Source organism: Balaenoptera borealis (assembly GCF_965194805.1).
Source record: "Balaenoptera borealis genome assembly, chromosome: 16".
In the NCBI taxonomy this organism is placed as follows: domain Eukaryota; kingdom Metazoa; phylum Chordata; class Mammalia; order Artiodactyla; family Balaenopteridae; genus Balaenoptera; species Balaenoptera borealis.
In genome coordinates this window covers 15,899,480-15,920,302 of record NC_138872.1, presented here as the reverse complement: position 1 = coordinate 15,920,302, position 20,823 = coordinate 15,899,480, and the positions used below count along the sequence as shown (strand labels likewise).

Genomic DNA, 20,823 nt, shown 5'->3' with positions numbered 1-20,823 from the left:
TGCCGCAACTAGAGAAAGCCCTCGCACGAAACGAAGACCCAACACAGCTATAAATAAATAAATAAATAAATAAATAAATAAATAAATAAGCTATTAATTAAAAAAAAAAAAAAAATCTCAGACTAGCACACTGTTGTTAGCCTTGAACACATACTCAATAATTTTCACCCTGAAATGAATAAATAAATACATTTAAAAAAAAAAAAAATGATGCTCTGCATGGTACTCCTTAAAATAGCAAAAATTCAGAAATTATTTCATTGTGTAAGAATTGAGGGATACTTAAATAAATCATGTAGACTCATATGATAAAATACATAGCCATTAAAAATAAGTTGTGGAAAAATAAGGATATGGGGAAACAGTCATAGTATATACTAAATGAAAAAAAAAGGATGTAAAAAGGATAATGTCACATTTTCATTTTTAAGATGCATATATGCCATTTTTATGAAATTCAAAAATAGGAAAGACTAGCCTATGGTGATCAAGCTTTGGGGTGGGGGGTGGTCATCGGTTGGGAAGCATGCTGGGGCTCTGGAAATATTCTAGATCTCGATCTGGGTTGTGGTCAACTTGGTGTACCCAGTTGTATAGTTAAAATGTGTGCTTTATGAAAGTTTACATGTCACTAAACTTTATATCTCACTAAAAAGAAAAAAAACTCATAAATGCATAGAAAAAATCCTGGAGGAAAAGAACAGAAAAATGTTAGCAGTGATTGTTGCTAAGTATAATTTTCATTTTATTCTTTTTTTTTTTTTTTTCCTTGGCCACGCCACTCGGCTTGCAGGATCTTAGTTCCCTAACCAGGGATTGAACCCAGGCCCATGGCAGTGAAAGCACGGAGTCCTAACCCCTGGACCACCAGGGCATTCTCTCATTTTATTCTTTATATTATTCTTTCTTTTCTTTCTTTTTTTAATAACAAGACTGTATTACATTTATAATCAGAAAAAAAAAATGCCCAGTTTATTACTGGAGGGGAGTAGGGGAGACGGACATGCACATGAGAACCATCTGTGGCCCAGACCTGGGACTCTGGGGGCAGACAGAGCTTCTCAAGGGCCTCCAGTCCTGGGCGCCCTCCTAAGTCTAGTCTTGCAGGCAGGATGCCATGGTTCCAAGGACAGAGAGAAGGGAGGAGAGAAGCCCAGTGCCCAGCCCTGTTTGAAAGGTAAAGCTGAGCGACAGGCCCTGAAGAGCTGGGATGGACTAAAAGCAATGCCCTTGAGACAAATCCCTCCAACTTTAAAATCTTGCTATGTGGGTACTGCACTCTCAATCCCATCCCAGTCACAGCAATAACTCCTCATTCCGCCGCCAGTTGGGTGCCTTGCTGCTCACTGGCGATGACATCAGGCCTCCAGGGAGCACACTGGCTGTCAGTCAAGTCTTTCTGGCAGCAGTGAGACACCTCTGCTGCCTGCTTTAAAGGGACAGCTTCTGCCTGAATAAGGGAGCCAGGTTTGGGCCATTTCACTCTTTCTTTCCATTTAGAGTCTTGATTCCAGGGCAGTAGAGAAATTAGGGCGGGTACTTCCTGAGATCACCACTGACAGTGAAATCCTGCCAACCAAGAGGTGAATCAAAATAAAGAATTTAAGTATAAAGAAGCTTTGGTATATAATATTATAAATGTTAAATATGCTTAAATATAAAATAAGAAAAAATAACTGAGAAATAGCAGTTCTTCCTTTCTTCCTTCCTAAGAAACATCGATTTTATTAGGGCCATCAAATGTTCCTAGTAAAACAAATCCAACATTTCCTAGCCTCTGTTGCAGTTAGAGGTGGCATTTAACACAGTGATGTCCAATGAGGTATAGACTGGGAAATTGTAGAAAGCCTTCCTTTCTTGATAGAGTCTTTTCTCCTTCCTTAGTGGAACAAAAACATGATGGCTGGAGCTGCAGCAGCCGTTTTGCAATCATGAGGAAAATCCCTGGAGAATTGCAGAGAACCCAGTCCTGACATCATTGAGGCACTGAACCAGTAACAGCAACTGCCTAGCTCTTCACTATTTGTTTATTTAAGCTGCTGTCTGCTCAGCAGGTTTTCTGCTCAGGTTTCATTACTAAAAGCAATCTTTAACTGATTCACCCAACAATGTAAAAATAATATCGTAACTAATACGAAACAGGACGTTTGGGGAAAAGTATAACAGTGCCAATGTTTCACTGCTGGTAGTCACCATCTATAATTGAAATATATGGTTAAAAATGATGATGGCTGCAACCGCTTGATGTTTTCCAGAGGGGCCTTTGGGGAGCTAATATCTCTTTTGGTGTGAAAAACAGCTATCTAAAGTTCAGAAATTCTTTCATCTTTAAAATACTGTTAAACCCAAGTAAAATAAATAAAATATATTTCAAAATTTAAGAAGAGTATTATAATGTGAAACAATTTTTATACAATTATTTCTGATGATCTATCTGTATACATGCATTGAAAAATGTTTGGCATGATATTCATCTCATTTGAATTATGCAAATTTCAGTCTTGTTTGGGTTTTTTTAACTTTTAGTTTTGAAATGATTGTAGATTTATGGCAGAGTTGCAAATATAGTACAGAAAGTATTTTCCCATTTGCTCTTCACCCAGCTTCCTTTACTGTTAGCATCTTACATAAGCATGGTACATTTATCAAAATTAAGAAGTTAACTTGGTAATTGGTATGACACTATTAGCTACACTAAAGACTTCATTCAGATTTTTCCACTGATGTCCTTTTTCTGTCCCAGTTTCCAAACCAGGATACCATGTTGCATTTAGATGTCATGTCTCCTTGTCTCCACTGGCCTATGACAGTTTCTCCCTCTTTCCTTGTCTTTCACAGCCTTGACACTTTTAGAGTGTAGTGGTCAGATACTTGGTAGACTATCCCTCAATTTTAGCTTGTCTGATGTTTTCTCATGATTAGACTGGGGTTATAGGTTTTGGGGAAGAAGACTACAGAAGTGACGTGTCCTTCTCATTACATCTTATCAGTGGCACATGATCGGGACATGACTCAACACTGGTGATGTTGAACTTGATCACTTTACTTCTTTAAACTTTCTTATTTGTACTTTTCCGTATTGCTTTAGTTCCTATAATAAGTATGTGAAAACAGTGAATCTGCAAGTGCTCATAAACCGAAGACCTCCACAAATATGAGGGTTAAATTTTTTATTTGATCAAGAGAATTGATGTCCAAGGCTGGAAGAGGGAAGAGGAGATAAGTATAGCTACAACATCAATGTTTAATTGCTCTGGAGGCTAGCCAGGGCAGAGAAAGATGGAGATGACTTTGGGATTTATGTAACTGCTAGCAAAGAATTAGGGTCTCATCCAGATATTTTTAATATAATATATTTCCCTTTACCCTACAGCCCTGGGTAAGAGTGGAGGCCACCCCACTAGCCCAGTTGGAAATGGCAGAACAGAGGAGAGCTGATTCCACTGGAAAAGCGAGTGGGTATGGAAATGAACGTTGACTAAGCACCATCTGCGTTCCTGGTGCTTCACCTCATTCGCTGAATCTTCACAAGTCTTCTAGTTAAGTACCACAGTCCTCTCCATTTTATGGATGGGGAAATTGAGACTCAGAGAAGGGAAGTGACTTGCCCAAAGCCAGTTAACCATCACATATCGCTCAGGCAGTGCCCTTGGTGTGCACGGGAAAGCCACTGTCTGAATCTAGGACTCTGTGACATCAAACCTACGCTATGTCCCTTCCACCCCACAGCACCTGCTGCCCAGGAAGAACTGTGGGTGAAAGAGTTTCAATTGTGGGAAAGATGATGAACTTTGGCAACTGTTCCCAATCCATAAGATTGTTCAGACTCTTCATGATCTCTCTGTCTCTTCATTGATCAGAGAATCGCCTGGGCATGAATCCCTGGGATCAGGATCCCACCACCCTCTGGATGCCTTGAACAACTCTTGTCTGCAATCAGACGGGGCTGAGGGCCCGGGGTGGCTGGGATAGCCTTCTCTTAGCCCCTCCTAGGCAGGATGCTAGTGTGCAGAGAGAAACAAAGAAAGAGATGGAGAAAAGGGAGAGGGAAAAAGAGAGGTGGGGAAAGGAAAACGGTTGATTTTGGATTCCAGACTCTTCTTTGAATCAGTCCTAAGGCCAGCCTCAGTTGTACTTCAGCCTCAGATTTGAACCAATGAAGAACTCTTTCACTGAATCTAGTTCAAGATTGGTTCCTGCAACTTGAAACCAAGTATCCTGATGAGTAAATTCTACTTACTCTAGTTTCTACTCCCTAATAACATCACCGTGTCTGTGCTTTTTGCCTGTCTAAACCCCCAGCTCTGCTTCATGAGTGGTTATGAATACAGTCTCTGAAGGCAGAAAGACAGGGGATTGAATCCCAGTTCCTCCACCAAGCTATGTGGTCTTGGGCAAGGACTTTACCTCCTTGAACTTGTGCAATCTGATAAAAGAGGATGATAATATTCCTGTAAGGGGTGTTATAAGAATTACAGGGAATTCCCTGGTGGACCAGTGGTTAGGACTCTGTGCTTTCACTGCCGAGGACCCAGGTTCAATCCCTAGTTGGGGAACAAAGATCCTGCAAGCCGCGTGGCATGGCCAGAAAAAAAGGAATTAAACAAGATAACACAGGCAACGTGCTTAGTGCATCACAACTTTAGCTTAGCCTGCAATAAATAGTAGCTATGATGATTATCTTTATTCAACTCTACTTTCCACAGTTTATTGATTTCCCAATTCCATGAGACATCTGCTGGCCTAAGCCATTTTTTCTCACCAGACCACATAATTCGTACGTCACTGGTAGCTTATGGGTAAGTCTCCCCAGGGGTAGGAGTCTATCTCAGCCCCTTAAGTTACAACTTAGGGTTGGAATTCCAACCAGGGTTTGCAATTGTATGGCCAACCTGTGCCGAGTGGTATGCTGGTAAATATTTAACAACCAGCACTCCAAAGAAAACAAACAATAACAGCAAAATGTTTCTGCCAATTTCCATGGTGTAAGTACTTCCACCATGGCTGATTTCAGGCTAACAGTGTGATGTCCCTGAACACAGAGTTGGGAAGAATGTGGGCGATTGGCCCTCATGAGCTAGAGCTGACCAGCTCCAGCACAGCCCTGTCCATGCAGGTGGAATTCCCTCCAGGAGGGGTATGGGCAGGGAAAGCAATCCAAAATGTGTCCACTAGAGCAGTTGCCAAAGTGGTAGTAGTGTGTCTTACGTGGGGTTTATCAAAGTCTGAAATGGGATTCTTGTACAAGTGATTGATCAAGGGACTTCTCAGGTGAACCCTGTTAGTAAATGAAGGAAGCAGAGTAGGACAGGGGAGAAAGCTAGGCCAAAAATGTGGGCTCATTTGAAGTCTAGCCTCCGCCTGATCCCACAGAGAGCTTTGGAGCACGAATATAGTCAGTTCTGACTTACAATGGTTGGACTTATGATTTTTTAACTTGATGGTGGTGTGAAAGTGATATTCGTTCAGTAGAAACTGTATTTTGAATTTTGATCTTTTCCCAGGCTAGTGATATGTTGGGCAGTGGCAGTGAGCCTCAGCTCCAGTCAGCCATGAGATCACGAGGGTAAAAAAAAAATACACTTACAACCATCTTGTACCCAGACAACCATTCTGTTCTCTTTCAGTACAGTGTTCAATAAATCACATGAGACATTCAACAGTTTCCTATAAAATAGTTTTTGTGTTAGATGATTTTACCCAGCTGTAGGTTAACGTAAGTGTTCTGAACACGTTGAAGGTGGGCTAGGCTAAACTTTGCTGTTCGGTAGGTTAGGTGTATTAAATGCATTTTCAACTTACAATATTTTCAACTTATGATGGGTTGCTTGGGCTGTATTCCCATCGTAAGTTGAGGAAGGTTTGTACTACCACAGAGTTGTCCCAGCCTGAGGCAAGGGGCAAGAGACTTATCCACCCCAGTTAGTCAGTCATTGGATGCAGGCTGCCTTCAGCGGTGTAACTTCTCGAACATTTCCTAGTAAGGAAGTTCCATTGGCCGAGGGGAATTCTCAAGTAAAGGGAGTAGCTGTGACCTTTGAGCAACCGCCTCTCCCAGTAGCTGGGGGATGTGTGTACCATCCTGGTGAAGAGTATCCAGGTGGGGTCCCAGTATTATTTGTTACATAGGGATAACAATGCTGATGATAATTTTTATAGTGAAGATAATGGAGATAGAGATGCTAGAAGTGGTGAATATGGTTGTGCTGGCACTATTGCTGTTTGACCTTTAGGCTTGGTTGGGTTGTTGGCAGTGGTGCTGATGGTAATTGCAGCATGCTGTGATGGTGGTAATAGCGGTGGAGTAACAGTGATGGTGGTAATAATGGTGGAGTAACAGTCGTGGAAAATGGTAGTGGTGGTGGTAATTGGGGGCTTGGTGATGGTGATGCTTCTGAGGGTGGTGAAGAATATGGCAAAGGTCCTGGTTATTAGAGGGATCAAAGATAACAAAATCCCGATTTCTTCAAGGTTTGCCTCTTTCTTTTATGCTTTGTATTTCTGCCATGGCCCTGGGGAACCAAACAGCTTAGAATTTCACCTTGTCAAGCTATGGATGAAAAACATGACTGAGAGAGTCGACGTCAGGTCACCAGGGAAGTCCTGCGGTGTGTGCTTTTTTAAATAAGGCACACATTCCACAGGGCTGTTATTTATTCTATTTGCCACAGTTCACTGTGAAATGTAGGGGGGTGGTGACTTTCAGATGTCTTAACCTGTCAGACCTATGAGCCGAGTTGAATATGCCAACATTATGCTGGAGCCCTGGAGATAGCTGGACCGGATCCATCCTGCCCTCAACATGGGGTTGTTGTTTTCAGCTGAAGAGCCTTGCTTGTGAGGATGAGGGCAGGTGACTGATGGGAGCACACAGGTGAGCATGCTGGTGGGGAGCCTGTCAGGAAGAGTCTACAGAGTGGACATCTTCTTACTCCATCAGTGTCTGCCTCGATCTCCTCCCTCCCTCTCTTTCTCCCTCCCCAGGGGCTGCTCACTTTCCACTCCGAGTCCCTCTATCAAATTATATTTCCAACAAAATAGTTCACTACCTAAGAGGTATTCTGGGACAAATGTACATTTCATTCACTCACTCAACAAACATGCGTTGAACATCAACTACAAGCCATGCTCTAGTCTGGGCGCTGGGGATATAAGAGCAGGGTCAAAAGACAAAAATCTCTGCCCTCAAGAGCTTATATCCTACTGGGTTTAAACATGTCTCACTCCCATCACGCACAGGTGAGGAAATTGATGCTTAAAGAGGTTAATTGACTTGACCAAAGGCAGACAGTAAAGGGCAGAGCTAAGATTTTAACTAAGGTCAGCCAGCTCCCCAAACCCATGCCCTTGACCGATTCTATACTACCTGCAGGGGACATTTTTGTTTGTTTGTTTTTACTACCCAACTTCCTCTTGCCAATCTTCTCGTACTTGAACCCTCAGGATGCTTCAGGAAAACCACTCTTCCCTACATATATACAATGGAATATTACTCAGCCATAAAAAAGAATGAGATAGTGCCATTTGCAGCAACATGGATGGACCTAGAGATTATCATACTAAGTGAGGTAAGTCAAAGAAAGACAAATACCATATGATATCACTTATACGTGGAATCTAAAATATGACACAAATGAACTTATCTATGAAACAGAAACAGACTCACAGACATAGAGAACAGACTTGTGGTTGCCAAGGGGAAGAGGAAGGGGAAAGGGATGGATTGGGAGCTTTGGATTAGCAGATGCAAACTATTATATATAGAATGGATAAACAACAAGGTCCTACTGTATAGCATAGGAAACTATATTCAATATCCTGTGATAAACCATAATGGAAAAGAACATGAAAAAGAATGTGTATATATGTATAACTGAATCACTTTGCTGTACAGCAGAAATTAACACAGCATTGTAAATCAACTATACTTCAATAAATTTTTTAAAAAATCACTCTTCCCAATACCATTTAGAAAGACTGTCAGTCAAGGTGTCCAGCCCTCCTGTAACCATGAAATGGGCTCAAGACCCAAGCTGTCACCCCAATGCTTGCTTCTGCCACCCAGACCCCCTGGAATTCTGTCTGCTTTTGTGTCCAAGTTGGTTTTTCATCCTCGCCTGCAATTCTGTGAGCCATATTATATTCGTCCCCCAAATTATTATTATTATTATTATTTTAAATTTATTTATTTATTTATTTTTGGCTGCCTTGGGTCTTTGTTGCTGCATGCAGGCTTTCTCTAGTTGCGGCGAGCGGGGGCTACTCTTCATTGTGGTGTGCGGGCTTCTCAATGCAGTGGCTTTCCTTGTTGCGGAGCACGGGCTCTAGGTGCGTGGGCTTCAGTAGTTGTGGCTCATGGGCTCTAGAGTGCAGGCTCAGTAGTTGTGGCACACGGGCTTTGTTGCTCTGTGGCATGTGCTATCTTCCCGGACCAGGGCTCGAACCCGTGTCCCTGCATTGGCAGGCAGATTCTTAACCACTGCGCCACCAGGGAAGTCCCCAAATTATTTTTTTCCCCAGTTATAGAGTCCAGTTGGTTGCATGCAACCAAATAATGTAACATATGGTCACTCCACCCTCTGGACCTCAAGCGAGTTTTGTCACCTGCTAACTAGGAAGTTAGCAGGTGGCAGTATGGCACCCACCTTGCAGGAGGCAGTAGGAATACAGATCTTGTTTCCTTGAGCCAGGCCTTGCTGAGATCCTTGGTTTTAGGGCCTTTTCAGACCCTAACCGCCCAGGAGAAGCTTCCCCATTCTTCACTGGGGCTGCCAGACGTGAAGATGCTGCACACTCAGCAAAAGCAGTGGAGGAGCCTGAGCTATATCTGAGCTTCCCTGAGAACACACAGACGCAGCCTCCTGTGCCCGGCTGGCCGGGGAGAATATAATTAATAGCACTCTTCTCCAGAGCATGGCTGGAACAGGTGATGACTCAGCAAGTTCAGAATCACACCCATGGCCAATCCCTCCTCCCCACCCAGGTTTATTTTTGGGGCCACCACAGATGCTTATTAAGGCCACATGTCAGGACTGCAAGGCAGAGGAGAGACTTTTCTTGGAGAACTTGTCAGGATTGCATGGAGTTGCATGTAGCAGGAATCTGCCCACATAAAGCTTTCTTTTTCTCATGTAACAAGAAGGCTAGAGGTAGGCAGTCCAGGCTGGTACAGAGGCTCAAAGAAACCATTAAGGACTGAAGTTCCTTCTATCTTCCTGCTCTGTTATCCTTAGCAGGTGGCTCTCACCCTCATAGTCACAAGATGGTTGCTTTACTTCCAGAAATCTCACCTACATTCCTGGCAGAAATGAAAGCAAAAGCAAGGAGGTAGTTGGGATTCATTGAGCACACTAACCACGTGTCTGACAGAATACCAAAGGCCATACCTCATGGAAAGAGCTAACATTTATTGAGAACTGTGTCAGTTTCCTATCACTGTTGTAACAAATTAATACAAACTGAACACTTGAAACAACACAAAGGTATTCTCTTAATGTCCTGGAGGTTAGAAGTCCTAAAATATGCTTCTTTTGGAGAATCCAGGGGAGAATCCCTTTCCTTGCCTTTCCCAGCTTCTAAAGGCTGCCCACATTCCTGGGCTCGTGGCACCTGCCTCCATCTTCAAACCCAGCAGCACAGCGTCTTCAAATCTCTCTGTCTCTCTGCCCTCTGCTTTCATTGTCACATCTCCTTTTCAGACTCTAAGCCTCTTCCCTCCCTCTTTCACTTACAAGCCCCTGTGCTTATATTGAGCCCACCTGGAAAATCCAGACTAATTTCGCCATCTCAAGATCCTTAATTTACTCACATGTGCAAAGTCCCTTTTGCCATGTAAGGTAACATTCACAGGGACTTCCCTGGAGGTCCAGTGGCTAGGGCTCCACGCTTCTCCTGCAGGGGGCACTGGTTTAATGCCTGGTTGGGGAACTAAGATCCCGCTTTCCATGCGGGGTCGGGGGGAAGGTAACATTCACAGGTTCTGGGGATTAGAATGCAGACATCCTCAGTGGGCCATTCATTATTCCATTGACCATAAGAATTTATGTTATTCCTGGCACTGCTGTGAATTCACATAACTCTCCCAACAAACCTATGAGGCAGATACTATTATTTTGTTGATTTCCAGATGACAAGGTGTATTAGTTTCCTATTGCTGCTATATCAAATTACCACAAACTTAGTGGCTTAAGCAATACTAATGTATTATCTTTCGGTTCTGAAGGTTAGAAGTCCTACACAGGCCTTACTAAAAATCAAGGTATCAGCAGGGCTGCATTCCTCTCTGTCGGTCTAGGGGGAAACCCATTTCCTTGATTTTTCCAGCTTTTAGGGACCCCCTGCGTTCCTTGGCTTGTGGCCTCCTTCAGCTACAAAGCCAGCATCAATGGGCCAAGTCCTTCTCACATCACATCATTCTGACAGTTCTTCTGTGGTCACATCCCTCTGCACCTTCTCTTCTGCCTCCCTCTTCCAATTTTAAGGGCCCTTGTGATTAAACTGGGCTCATCTGGGAAACACAGACTTTTCTCACTATCTGAAAGCCAGCTGATTAGCAACCTGAATTCCAGCTTCAACCTAATTCCTTTTTGCCATATAACTTGGCATATTCACACATTTGGGATTAGGATGTGGATATGCTGGGGGGAGTCATTAATGTGTCCACCACACAAACCAAAAGCCCAGAGAGGCTAAGTAATTTGCCCGTGGTTATATAGCTATACATAGTCTGGTTATATAGCCAGACTCCAAACGCAGGCTGTTTGGCTGCAGTACCCATGCTGTTAACCACTGCACTGTGCTTCCCTGTCTCAGCAACCCTACAGTGAGGTGGGTATGATTATGATTATGTGTATTTTACAGATGAAGACATTATGACTCTTAGGGATGATGTGGCTTGCCTGAAATCCACATGTCTGGTGGAAAGCAGACGTAAGTAGGACTCAGGTAAGAGATGCACCCAAAACAAAAGAAAGAAACTGGCTGATGGGAGGCTGTGACTATCATCCTTAAACCAAGATTTCATAGATTTCTGATCAACTGACAGCACTTCTCCAGACATTCTCCAGCACCAAGGTCACTCCCTCATTTCTTCCAGGCCACTTCTCAAATGTCACTATGACCACTCCATCCAAAATAGCTGCTCTCATCCCCCTCTATCCTCTTGTCTCACTTTCTCTTATTGCTTGACACACATATAACTTTTTGTTTATTTATGGCTTCCGTGCTAGAATGAATGCTTGGTGACAGCAGGCGCTGTCTGTTTTGTTCACTGCTGTCCTCCTTGGCACATAGTGGGGCCCTCAATACATTTTTTATTAATATAAATAAATGCATGCATGTATGAACGATGCCAATCTCAACAGCTTCATGGATGGACTTTAGGATAAACAAATGTTACTAACTTACATGTTAGATATTGGGGTTCTTGATGATATTTCAGTTGAACAAAAAGCTTTCACAGAGATGAAGGTTGGATACCGTGGGATTCTCCATGGTTTTTACCCTTGAGCGGTCATCAGAATTATAAGGGAGTTTGTTCAAAATGCCAATACCCAGTGCCTACTCTCAGAGATTCTGGGGAGTAGGCTGGCCATCAGTATTTTTTAAAGCTCTTCGGGTGACACTAATGTACCTCCACAATTGAGATTTCCAGCCCTGGACCTCCTAAAACAGAATCTCTGCGATAATGGTTTTCAATGTTGGCAGGTTTGGAAGGTACAGATGTTGGAGGCCCAACCCCAGAGATTTTGATGTAATTAGACTGGGGTGAGGCCTGGGCATCAGATTCTTTATTTCAGTTATTATACTTCTCAGCTCCAGAATTTCTATTTAGTTCCTTTTTTATCATCTCTCTCTCTCTCTCTCTTTCTTTTGGCCACACCACGCAGCTTGTGGGATCTTAGTTCCCCAACCAGGGATCGAACCCCGGCCCACAGCAGTGAAAGCATGGAGTCCTAACGACTGGACCGCAAGGGAATTCCCCGTATCTCTTTCGATAGATTATTGATATTCACATTTTGTTCATACATTGTTTTTCTGAGTTCTGTTAGTTCTTTGTCCCTGGTTTCCTTCAGTCCTTTGAGCATTTTTAAGACAGTTGGTTTCAAGTCTTTGACTCACCTGTTCAATGTCAGGGCATCCTCAGGGATAGGTTCTGTCAATTAATTTTGTTTCTTTGACTGGAACATACTTTCCTGTTTCTTTGGATGCTTTGTGATTGTTTTTTTCTGAGATTGGACATTTGAATATTGTAGTGTGGTAACTGGAAATCAGATTCTCCCCCTTCCCCAGGGGTTGCTGATCTTGACTGATGAAGGTTGCAGTCATCCATTTGCTTAGTGATTTTCCCAAACTATCTTACATAGGCTGTATTTCACGTCGTATGTAGTCGCTGAAGTCTGTTCCTTCAGCTCATGTTCAACTAGTACCTTGACAGAGATTTCTTGGCACAACTGGAACTTAAAACAAAACATACCTCTCAGGCTTTGCAGATGGGCTCTGTGTTGTGGAGGCTGTTTGCAGCTCTGCTTTAGCCCATACTCCCTGCTTGCACTGAGCCATCTTTTTTTAAAATATATATATATATATTTTTTTTTTTTTTAATTTATTTTTGGCTGTGTTGGGTCTTCGTTGCTGCGGGGGGGCTATTCTTCATTGTGGTGCGCGGGCTTCTCATTGCGGTGGCTTCTCTTTTTGCAGAGCACAGGCTCTAGGCACGTGGGCTCAGTAGTTGTGGCATGTGCGCTCAGTAGTTGTGGCTCGTAGGCTCTAGAGCGGAGGCTCAGTAGTTGTGGCGCATGGGCTTAGTTGCTCCGCGGCATGTGGGATCTTCCCAGACCAGGGCTCAAACCCATGTCCCCTGCATTGGCAGGCGGGTTCTTAACCACTGCACCACCAGGGAAGTTCCCTGAGCCATTTTTAAGTTGCCTTTTTGTTTGTTTGTTTGTTTGTTTTATAGCTACTTTTATTTATTTATTTATTATTTATTTTTGGCTGTGTTGGGTCTTCGGTTCGTGCGAGGGCTTTCTCTAGTTGCGGCACGCGGGGGCCACTCTTCATCGCGGTGCGCGGGCCTCTCACTATCGTGGCCTCTCTTGTTGCAGAGCACAGGCTCCAGACGCGCAGGCTCAGTAGTTGTGGCTCACGGGCCCAGCCGCTCCGCGGCATGTGGGATCTTCCCAGACCAGGGCTCGAACCCGTGTCCCCTGCATTAACAGGCAGATTCTCAACCACTGCGCCACCAGGGAAGCCCCCCCTTTTTGTTTTTTTGATTCAGCGTTCAGTTGGTTGCTGTAAACCTTGATGGTTTTCCAAAGTTCTTACAAAGTTGATTCTGACAGTATCTGCTTGTTTTCTCAGTGTTTCTATGGAGGAGCTTGGAGCCCCTTGTCTCAGCAGCAGTTTGGGGTGCTAATAACAGATAATACTATACACTGGGCGGCTTATAAACAACAGAAATTTATTCCTCACCGTTCTTGGAAGTCCAAGATCAGGGTGCCAGTGTGGTCGGGTTCTGGTGAAAGTCCTCTTCCAGGTTGCAGACTGCTGACTTCTCGGCTTCTCAGTTGTATCCTCACATGGCAGAAAGCAGAAAGAGGAAGCAAGCTCTCTCGTGACTCATAAGGGCACTAATCCCACTGATGAGAGCTTCACCCTCATGATTGCATCTAATCCTAATTACCCCCCAAAGATCTCACCTCCTAATACCATCACATGTTGGGAGAGAGGAGTAAGGTTTCAACATATGAATTTGGGGAGGACACAAACATTCAGTCCCTAACACACTCCAACATTTTGTTTTTTAAAAGCTTCCCTGGTCACCATTATAAAGCAACTATACTCCAATAAAGACGTTAAAAAAAAAAAGCTTCCCTGGTGATTCTAATGTGTAGGCAAGGTTGATATCCACTACTCTGGGAGCAAAACCTTGGCATCACTGCTTTCAGCAAGCTCCTTAGGTGACTCTGATGCAGCCATTCTGAGCTTTGGGATCCTGAAGATTAAATAAACCCTGGCACCGAGCTCAGGAAGTCTACCGTCTCTCATTTTCCTCCCATTCCTGGAAGCCAGACAGGATGAAGCGATCAACCTTTGTGGGCGTGGCTCTCTATCCACGGACTACAGCACATGGTGCCATGGAGACACCTAGTGGTGAGTTGCTGCACTGAGGGTTACGGAGACAACTGGCTCCTTGCTCCCATTTGTTTCACAGAAGAATCAGAACCGAGATAAAGAAAGGAGCCCAGAATGCGCCAGATTCCTGCCTCCAAAGTGTGACAGTTGAGCTGAAGTTTTTCAGCAATAGATCTCTGTTGGGACTCAGCATATGGGTCACCTGCACCGGAGCTAGCATCCCCTGAAATCTCTAAGATTTCCAGTTACATAAGTTACAAGCTTTTAGGTAAATGCAGCTGAGAGGGTGAAGGCTTCCCAGTTCAGCCGAACTCCAGGGTTTACCCCCTCACAGACATGAGCTCCTTGAAGAGTAAGTAGTTCTGTGATGACCAAGAGATTTCTTCCTCTCTCAACCGGTGTGATCATGGACAAGTCTCAGCTTCCTTACCTGTATGGTGAAGACAGTTACCTGCCTCAGTTCTTATTATTGCTATGGAAGATAAACGCAATGTATTACTTAGTAAAAGAATAAAAGTAAAATAATAAATGTGTAGTTTGATCCTGTTTTTGTTTAAAACTATGTGTATATCTTTACACCAATACATATATTTATCTTTATGTAAGTTTGTATGGGTGTGTATGTATATTTATGTATATCTGCATGAAGTGCTGTCTAAAACAATGTTCACCAAACTGGTAGTGAGGTTGGAGGTGATTTTTGCTGTCCTCTTTGTACTTCTCTAACTTGTTTATGATGTGCATGTACCAAGGTTTTGTTTTGGCCTCACCACTCGGCATGTGGCATCTTAGTTCCCTGACCAGGGATCAATCCCGCACCCCCTACATTGGAAGCGCAGAGTCTTAACCACTGGACCACCAGGGAAGTCCCCCTGCTTGTACAATTTTTACAATAGGAAACTGAACTTTTGGGGTTCTTTGTGCAGCTACAGCAGTGGCTCTGGGAAAGATGACGGCCGGGGCAGGTTTCCAGTCTGTGGCTCCGAGCGGCAGCGCTGGAGCCTCAGGAGGGGTGGGCGCGGCGGCTGCCCTGGGCCCAGGTGGGACTCCGGGGCCTCCGGTGCGAATGGGCCCGGCGCCGGGTCAAGGGCTGTACCGCTTCCCGATGCGCGGAGCTCCCCGATGCGCGGAGCGGCCTATCCGAGACCAGGTATGCCACCAGGCAGCCGAACGACACCTCAGGAACCTTCCATGGGACTCCCTGGCTATGAGGGGAGCCTTTCAGTCCGACCTGGCCTGGCCCAGTCAGGGATGGACCAGTCCCGCAGGAGACATGTTCCTCAGCAGATCCAGCAGGTCCAGCAGCAGGCAGTCCAGAATCAGAACCACAGTACAAAGAAAAAGAAGATGGCTGACAAAATTCTACCTCAAAGTATTCGTGAACTGGTACCAGAATCCCAGGCCTATATGGGTCTCTTGGCTTTTGAAAGGAAACTGGACCAGACTATCACGAGGAAATGGCTAGATATCCAGGAGGCCTCGAAACGTCCCATCAAGTCAGCCTTGTCCAAATATGATGCCACCAAACAAAAGAGGAAGTTCTCTTCTTTTTTTAAGTCGTTGGTGATCGAACTGGACAAGGACCTGTTTGGGCCAGACAACCATCTGGTAGAATGGTACAGGACCGCCACTACCCAGGAGACAGATGGCTTCGAAGTGAAGTGGCCAGGAGATGTGAATGTACGGTGTACTGTCCTGCTGATGCTGGATTACCAGCCTCCTGAGTTTAAATTAGACCCTCCTCTGGCTCGCCTGCTGGGCTTCCACACCCAGGCCCGTCCAGTGATTATTCAAGCACTGTGGCAATATATTAAGACGCATAAGCTCCAGGACCCACCTGAGCGGGAGTTTGTCATCTGTGACAAGTACCTCCAGCAGATCTTTGAGTCTCAACGTATGAAGTTTTTCAGAGATTCCCCCAACGGCTCCATGCCTTGCTTATGCCACCAGAGCCCATCATCATTAATCATATCATTAATGTTGACCCGAATGATCAGAAAGACAGCTTGTTATGACATTGATGTGGAAGTGGATGACACCTTGAAGACCCAGATGAATTCTTGTCTGCTGTCTACTGCCAGCCAGCAGGAGATTGCTACTCTAGACAACAAGATCCATGAGACAATAGAAACTATCAATCAGCTGAAGACCCAGCGAGAGTTCATGCTGAGCTTTGCCAGAGACCCTCAGGGTTTCATCAGTGACTGGCTTCAGTCCCAGCGCCGGGACCTCAAGACCATGACCAAGGTGGTGGGTAACCCGGAGGAAGAGCGCCGAGCTGAGTTCTACTTCCAGCCTTGGGCACAGGAGGCCATGTGCCGATACTTCTACTCCAAGGTGCAGCAGAGACGACAGGAATTAGAGCAAGTCCTGGGAATCCGAAATACATAGGGCTTCTCCCACAGCCCTGATTTGGCTGCACCGATTGCTTTATTTGGGCCCTGTGCTGCCTGCCTCATAGCACCTGCCTTGGTCTTGCTTGGGGCCTTCCAGGGGATGCTGTTGGCTCTAGGACAACACCAGAATGAAAAGGGTCTCACATGATACCTGTTACCCTCTTCTCCCACTCCATCCCTTCCTACCCGCAGCTTCCCTTTGCCCCACAAAGTTCCCATGTGCCTGTACCCTCCCCTGGTCTGCATAGGACCTCTAGATAGGATTAGAGAGAGAACCTGTAGTGGTAATCAGTGCATTGAATGGATTGGGCCTAAGGCCAAGTGGTCTTCAAGGGGACCAGCTGCACTGATCCTGCCCTTCAGAGACCCAGGAGTTGGGAGCTTTAACCCCTTCTCCAAGACTCAAGCCTGGGAGCCCTCTGTAAGCTAGTTGATCTTGGCTTTCCTGATAACAGAATCCAGGTTCCTTCCTTCCCTCCACAAGTTTGGAGCAAACTCTCCCTTCACTCGTTGCCCTCTAGCACTAAAGGAATCCTGGTTCTTGGCTCCACTGAGCCCCAGGTCAGTCTGCAGCCCTCTGGATTGGCCTGCTGTCTCAGTGCTTCACTTACTCCCTCGTAGGGGGTCCACATCAGTATTGGAGTTTGTTCTTTTAGTATTGGTCCCTCTCACCACACTCCCTGTCGCTGCTTTTTAGGATTCCCTCCTACCTGTCCTAACCCAGGGCATTTGAGTGGGGGAATCTTGCCTTTCCCTGTCAGAGCCCCAAGGGCCCTCACCTAGGGTACTGTCATTGCCAGCGGAGGCTGTTCCTTCCTGCTGTTGCTTGGAGGTATGACTCATCCATTCATTCCACCCTGCCTCCCCCATCCTTTTCACAGAGAAACAGGCCTGAAATCAAATGGGTAAAAGCCCTGGGCCACCCCTGTCTTCCTGTCCCTTGTCTGCCCAGTTGACACCCACTGGTGACTTCCAGGGCACTGAGGAGTGAAAGCGGCTATAGGGCTGGAGAATAGCTCTGAGTTGGGCTTGTGACTCTTCCCTCTCCCTGCCTCACAGGAGTGTGACTCCCCAGCCCCTGCCCTCAAAGCTTCAGACCCCTCAGGTAGCAGCAGGACCTTGTGATCTTGGCCCCTTGCAACTGAGATGGTTTTGCATCTTTCCAGGAGAGCCTCAAATTCTTCTTCCAGATTGTATCACCCCAGAGTTAGCATAGCCCAGGCTCGCAGACTCAACACAGCAGGGTGGGAGACAGCTGGGCACAGAGGGGGAATCCCGTTCAGCATGGGCTCTAAACCCACAGAACTGACAAAGCCCCTGCTTCCCCACCCCCTCCTCAGGCTTCTGCGAGCACATCCTCCAGCCCCGTATCCCTGCCTGTTCCACACTGGGGACAGCAGAACTTTCTCCCCGTCTTCCCCTTCATGTCCTTATCCCACTCCTCCCTTGAAAGGTTCTCCCCACAGTGACACTGGACAACCTCTGTCCCTGGGGCTGGAACCATGAGAAGGAGGCTCTGCACTCCTACACAGTGTCCCTGAAGGTAACTGTTTTTTTTTTTTTTTAAACATCTTTATTGGAGTATAATTGCTTTACAATGGTGAGTTAGTTTCTGCTGTATAACAAAGTGAATCAGCTATACATATACATATATCCCCATATCTCTTCCCTCTTGCATCTCGCTCCCTCCCACCCTCCCTATCCCACCCCTCTAGGTGGTTACAAAGCACAGAGCTGATCTCCCTGTGCTATGTGGTTGCTTCCCACTGGCTATCTGTTTTACGTTTGGTAGTGTATATATGTTTTTATTAACTGAATTATTATGTTTTCTTCATGGACCAAATTTTTTTTTGTACTGCCCCCTTATCGATGTCACCCAGTTTTAATAAAAGAAAAAAAAAAAAGAAAACTGAACTTTTGGGTCAAGAGGGCTGATTAAGCACATCTGTTCATCTCTCCTCCCTCCAAACATCCCATAGAAATGACAAAATGAGCATTTCCAAGTACTAATGAAAGCTATCAATATAATAATAATAATAATATCTACTCTTAGAATGATGAGGATTAAAATCTGGCACATAGTACTTGATGGTTATTACCTCCATTCCCCATCCACTTGTAGCTCTAAAGAGAACATGAACACAGGGATTCTTAACTCTTCTTGTGCCACAGACCCCTTTGCAGTCTGGTGAAGCCCATGGACCTCTTCTCAGCCTAATATTTTTCAATGAATAAACTGCCATACAGAAGATTACAGAGGGAATCATTTATATCAAAATGCAGTTATCAAAATATTTTAAAAACAAATCTGTCATATAGTAACATATGTGCTTCTATATTAGAAGATTTAGTGGTGTGTCTAATACCTAGCATAATTTCAAAGTCATGATGAGCAGAAATAATATTTTGAGATGCCTTTGGTAAGACCATTGTGATAGGAAAATACCTGTTTTCTATTGGTGAAGCCACGGGAACTGCTAATACTACTCTGGTTTGTTGCTTATGTTCGTAAGTGAAGGAAATGCTGAATTTAAGTTGAACTTAAAGATAAAGACCATTTTTCTCATCCAACTTCATGGATCTCCAAATTTAACAAATTATGTTCTCCCACAGGTCTTTGCTTAAGTCTGTCCGTTTGATCTCTTTGTTCTTTGCATCTTTCCTCCAACGTGTGATGATCCTTGGCTGTCTACTCACATTGAAGGGTGGGACCTAGACTGAAATTGATTGGGCGCTGGATGCACGTGAGGAGGCGTAATTATTAACTATGAGCTTTGGTGTGACTGTCCATTAGGGAGCTCCCATTGCCAGCATCCTTAGGGTTTTCCTCCTGAGCTGGTCAAATTCTCCAGAGGAGACTCTTATAGAATCTCTTTAGGAGAGTACAATCCTCCATGCCAGCAATGTGGAATCTAGGTTGGGAAAGAAGCCTGAGGGAAGGAGGTTGGGCAGAGCATCTCGGTCTTCCATATATAAACTTTCACTTCATCCCTCCGCTTTCAGGATGATGCCCCATCATCCACTGTGCCTGGTGTTTCCTAATCCAGATCCGCTTCTGTTACTCTCTACAGCTACGCTATCCAACACAGCAGACTCTGGTCTCCTGCAGCTATTTAAATCTAAATTAATTAAAATAAAATAAAACAAACTTTCAATTCCTTAATTGCACTAACCACATTTCAAGCACTCAATAGCCACATGGAGCTAGTGGCTGGCAACTGTATTGGACAGTGCATGACATTCCTTGTCACTGCAGAAAGTTCTGTGGAATAGAGCTGCTCTAGAGCAAGGGATGGCAAATCTTTTCTGTAAAGGGCCGGATAGTAAGTATTTTTGGCTTTGCACACCATATGGTCTCCACTGCAACTACTCGACTGTATCAATGTAGCATGAAAGAAGCCATTAACAATACGTGGAACATGCATTGGAACACATGGCTAAGTTCCAACAAAACTTTATTTATGAACACTGGAATCTGAATTTCCTAACATTTTCATGTGTCGTAAAATATTATTCTGCTTCTTATTTTTTCCCAACCATTCGAGAATGCAAAGCTATTCTTCACTTATGAGCTGTACATAAACAGGGAGCAGGCTAGATTTGGTTCATGGACCATAGCTTGCTGACCTTTGTCTTAGGGCACTGTATTTTTTTAATTTTAATTAATTTTTATTGGAGTATAGTTGATTTACAACATTGTGTTTGTTTCTGGTCTATGGCATAGTGAATCAGTTATACATGTACATATATCCACTGTTTTTTAGATTCTTTTCCCATACAGGTCATTACAGAGTATTGAGTAGAGTTTCCTGTGCTATACAGTAGGTTCTTATTAGTCATCTATTTTATATATAGTAGTGTGTATATGTCAATCCCAAGCTCCCAATTTATCCCTCCCCCCCGCCACCCAGGGCATTGTATTTTTTAAAGAAAAATCCCTGTACTGTTATTTTAGTAGTTTCAGAGAGGAAGCAGAGGCTATGTTGCGCAGTTTTTTGGTTTTTTTCCTTTTTTTTTAACCTAGAAGTTTCATTAACTTCTTTGTGTAGCCTAGGATCTGTGAACGCAGAGCCCCATCTCTCTTATTGGCTGTTCTCCACCTGGGGTCCAGCCTTGTGTCCAGCACGATGCTTGACATGTAACAGGCTCTCAGTCAATAGGACTGAACTGTCAAATGCTCACCAAGTCATCTTCTTTTCCTTTATTTTACATAATTTTACTTTTCACTTAGATCGCCTTCAGGAAAGAATGTGCTGGTTAGGCTGATGAGAAAATTGCAGTATGCTTAATTCTA

At 44.5% G+C, this 20,823-nt stretch overlaps 1 pseudogene across 1 annotated transcript; it reads left to right on the top strand.

The window, feature by feature from the left end:
• The first annotated feature begins 13,260 nt into the window (after positions 1-13,260).
• LOC309614028 (SWI/SNF-related matrix-associated actin-dependent regulator of chromatin subfamily D member 1 pseudogene) lies at positions 13,261-18,273 on the top strand (annotated as a pseudogene). Its single transcript has one exon. The product of its transcript is annotated as an SWI/SNF-related matrix-associated actin-dependent regulator of chromatin subfamily D member 1 pseudogene (transcript).
• Positions 18,274-20,823: the final 2,550 nt, after the last annotated feature.